The sequence below is a fragment of the Cyprinodon tularosa genome, unplaced genomic scaffold (assembly GCF_016077235.1).
Source record: "Cyprinodon tularosa strain WSP-4 unplaced genomic scaffold, ASM1607723v1 ctg322, whole genome shotgun sequence".
In the NCBI taxonomy this organism is placed as follows: Eukaryota; Metazoa; Chordata; class Actinopteri; order Cyprinodontiformes; family Cyprinodontidae; genus Cyprinodon; species Cyprinodon tularosa.
The window spans coordinates 280257-285130 of NW_024039033.1; positions in this window are offsets into that span (position 1 = coordinate 280257).

Consider the following 4874-nt stretch of genomic DNA (forward strand, 5'->3'; position numbering starts at 1 on the left):
AAGTTTTCTATCTAAGGAAAACCAGTTGATTGTTTTGACTCAAAGGCAATCCCTCACACCAAGCATGCTTGTAGCGACAGTGGAGAGGAAAAACTCCTTTTTAACATGAAGAAACCTCCAGCAGAACCAGGCTCAGTGTGAGCGGCCATCTGCTGAGGCTGACTGGGGTTCAAGGAGACAGAAGCAGAGATACATAAAGAAGCAGAGATACAAAAGGCCACTGCCAACCAGCTCCAGAGGCCAGCTCCTATGTCAGAGGATGAAGAAAGCACATACAGTTAGTTACAGCCAGAGAAACAGGACTACACTGAAAAACAGGCCAAGCTTGTATACCTATAAACAAAAGTGTTGATGGCAGCAGGAAAGCTGACATTTCTCTTCAGGATGGAGTCACAGCCAAACAGGAACAGACCAGATGAAGCTACAGAACAAATTCTGCTGAATGGGAGAGTAGAGATGGGACAAAGCAGAAGGATGGAGAGCAATTCAGAGGGATGAAAAAGGGCTCCCTATGTCCTCCTGCAGTCTAAGCCTTTGGCGGCATAACTATAGAGATAGCTCAGGATAACCTGAGCCACTCTAACTATCAGCTTTACCAAAAAGGAAAGTTTTAAGTCTAGCCTTAAAAGTAGACAGGGTGTCTGCCTCACGGACTAAAACTGGTAGTTGGTTCCACAGGAGAGGAGCCTGATGACTAAAAGATCTGCCTCCCATTCTACTTTTAGAAATTCTAGGAACCACTAGTAAACCTGCAGATTGAGAGCGAAGTGCTCTGTTAGGAACATAAGGAACAATCAGATCTCTGAAATAAGATGGATCTTGGCCATTTAAGGCTTTATATGTGAGAAGGAGGATTTTAAATTCTATTCTGGATTTAACAGGAAGCCAATGAAGAGAAGCCAGGATAGGCAAGATATGATCTCTCTTTTTAGTTTTCACAAGAACTCTGGCTGCAGCATTTTGGATCAGCTGAAGGCTTTTAACTAAAGTCTTTGGACTTCCAGATAGTAAAGAATTACAATAGTGTCAGCCTTGAAGAAACAAATGCATGGACTAGTTTCTCAGCATCAACCCTGGACAGGAGATTTCTAATTTTTGAAATATTCCACAGAGGAAGGAAGGAATTCTAGAAACCTATTTGATATGGGATATAAATGACAGGTCCTGATCAAAAATAACACCAAGGTTTTTTACTTTATTATCGGAAATCAGTTTAATCCCATCCAATTGAAGTGACTGACAAATCAGCTTCTTTTTCAAAGATTCTGGTCCAAAGGATATAACTTCTGTATTGTCTGCATTTGGAGCAGAAAGTTAGAATTCATCCAGGTGTCATCCAAGACATGCCTGTAATCTCTGTAATGGGTTAGTTCCAGGAGAGGAAGTTTGGATATAGGTCTATAATTGACCAAGTCATCTGGGTCAAGAGACAGTTTCTTAAGTAAAGATTTAATTGTTCTTAATTATTAATAGTGGATTAAAGATTTGGATTTTTCATATTTTTTTATATTTCATATATTGGTCTGTGGCATTTCTGATCTTCCAAAAGAAAGGTTTGACAGGCAGAAAAATGCATCTTAGTCATAATAATGTGTTTCCCTTTGCTACATAAACTCTTATAGTATACATGCTGTATATAAAGTCCTATGTAAAGTTAAATCCAACTATCTCATGTTATATCAAAGTTACTGTGTGATAATAAAAATAAACATTTTACAACCAGTTTCCTCAACTGTTTTGCATTAATCAGATATAACGTTTGTTATTGGGGATATTTTGTTTCCTTATGGCATTTTGGGCAATCAGTGCTCAATGGTAAGAGTAGTCATCACTCTATTACAGCTTCCTCCTACAACTTGTTGACTTGTCCCTGGGCAAGGCACTTAACCCTAACTTGCCTCCGTTTTGCGTATGTGTGAATGTGTTTGAGATTTCGTATGGCTGAATGTGGAAACGTGCTTTGAGTGGCTGATATGACTGGAAAGCTTTATATAAATTTAGTCCATTTACATTTTACAGTGGGAGTATAAAAAGGCTTTAGAGAGGAGTGTATACAATAATATTTATATTTCCCTTTAAACTGTTCCAAGCCATGGATATATATTATAAAACCTACATTTTATTTAGGCAAAATGTAAAGGGCTACCCTCAATTCAATTCACTTTATTTATATAGCGCCAATTCTCAACACAAGTCATCTCAAGGCACTTTACAGTTCAACCAGATCATACAGTCAAATTGATTCAAAGTTTTCTATCTAAGGAAAACCAGTTGATAGCATCGACTCATTGACTCAAATTCAATCCCTCACATCAAGCATGCTTGTAGCGACAGTGGAGAGGAAAAACTCCCTTTTAACAGGAAGAAACCTTCAGTAGAACCAGGCTCAGTGTGAGCGGCCATCTGCCGATATACCCCACTTGTCATAAATCTCTTATTACCATAAGTGCCACGAACCGTTGTGTTAAATGTGTGAAAAAAAGTATTAAAATGAATTAAACTTTATGGCAGTGGCATGAGAAATATTCAACCTTTATGTGCATTTCTTTATTGATGACAATTTCACATTTATAAATGACTGGGTTTGTTTGGTTGTATAAATTACTGATGCTGCATTTATTGACAGCCAAAAGAATTGTTATAAAATATATGCTATTTGAGCATGTCTTCCACTTCAGTCTTTATTAAGCGGTGTCTATAGGAGCTTTTTAAAAATAATGGCACCATTTAGTGGTAGAAATCAGGAAGAAAATTGACGGATCAGATGGCATGGACCAAGATTCCCAAGGTTGAAAATCCACCATGGATCGATTGCCTCCAAACATTCGGTATCTTCTCTACCACAACAGGAGTCCTAGGAATTATTAGTTTGTAATTTTTTTGAGTAATTTTCCTAGTTCCTCTCCGATTTGAAAACATAACATAGAAATCAATTTCTATCTGTCAATTCTTAACTCTTTATAGAGCAAGTTACTGTTTTCGATCACTTGCAGACCCCTTAAAAATGGAGTCCCCCCGTCCCTCAGTGAGGTCTAGAAGCACAAGATCTATATCCAGCCATTTAGCAAAGATACTGCTACATGGCTGTAGATGAGCCCTTGAATGATATATTACCTACTTTAAATTAAGTTCAAAAAAAGGTCAACAAGTCAAGAAAAATAGGTAAAAAACGAATTGAAAACTTAAAAAGTTTAATGACAAGCCTAGTTAACAATTATATGTAGTTTTATAAACTAAAAAATGAATGTAAGTGCCTGTATCAGCATTAATGCCTCTGACGTTATGTTGTACCAAAAAAAAAAGTTGCGTTTTTCATGAATTTCTTATAGAAGCACTTTTATTTTTCTTAATATATTCGTGCAAGTTGATATTTCTTATTATTACATTGATTTTTGTCATCAAGATATCCATATTTTTTGAATGTTACAAAGGTAATAAGGTCTTGTCCTGGATTCCAATAACACTATTGGCTTGAAATTTTGATTTTCAAAGTATTTCACTGAGTGCCATATGAAGGGTTAATAAGGGAAAAACAAGAGAATGTAGCAAACAGGTAATCCTGATCCATGTCAGGTTCATATATCAGGAATTGGCTACAAAAACTGTGACAGAGGGTCTTGAGTAGGATTATTTTACCACCTCTTGCAGTGAGGATGTCAGTGTTGGAAGACTACAGCTCATCTTTTAGCATGAGGATATGCAGCTGCTATAAATAATCAATTTATTTCAAAGGTTTAAAATACATTTATTAGGGGTTTCAATAATTATGGAGGACACTGTAGTTGTTTTGGCATTGCACCCCATGACTTAAAGTGTTGAAAACCCTCTGCCACTTAAACACATATCTCAAGTGTCATATTTTATATATAGACAGGCAGCTGGCAGAGAACTAAACATCACAGCAAACCACTGACAGTGTTACTGTATTCCCAAGGAACTGCTAATGCAGACGTTTCTTTAGGGCATGGAAAACTCCACTCAGACTCATTTGCCCTTTCTTTTTAAACAGTTTTATTAGTAAAAAATTCCCTTTTTACACGTTTGACCTTACACTGCAAACAAGCATTTTGTTACAATCAATATGGAAAAAAAGAAGCTAAATATGGTAATTACACTGCTGATATATGTGCTCAACATGGCATACAGAGATACTGTGTTCACGCAAACATGGTATAAGAATGTACACATTATTCTGTGTGCAACTTTTTGGCAAATATCTACACTGTAAAATGCATGTATTACAGATTATTCAAATTCTCAGGGCCAGCCCAAGAATTTTTGGTTAATTTCAATCAAGAAACACAAACTACCACGCCTATTTGTGAACGAATCACGGTCTTGGTTATATTTATGGAACATATAAATCACATCGTTGCATTAACAGTTAGGATTGGGTAAATGCAACTTGATAATAACAGCTTTGGCACCAAGAACTTAGAAGCGAAATTAGCAAAAGGAAAAAATAAATCAGGGGATAAACAAACTGGGACTTGCTAACTATCATCAAAGTGATGGAAAAATTAACACTTTTAAAGTGCAGCTTTTAAACTACTACAGTACTGCCCCCTTTTGATATATTTGCAGTAGCTGTGATTACGAATGACAAGATGATGGAAAACTTTTTTTCTGAGGTTTTCAGAAGGTATCTGAGTCCCTTTAAGCTGCTCATTTAAAAACTTTGACTAATTGGTGCCAATAGTAAGGATATCATATAAAGATGATATGAAATGAAGGCAGGTTTTAATCGGCTAATAAAAAAAAAAATAAATAAAAATAAAAAAAAAAGAGAGAGGGGTTTGAGTTAATCTGAGCAAACTTACTCACTATAATCTGCCCTTAAAATGTAATCAACAGGAACTTTGATAGCAAGGCTG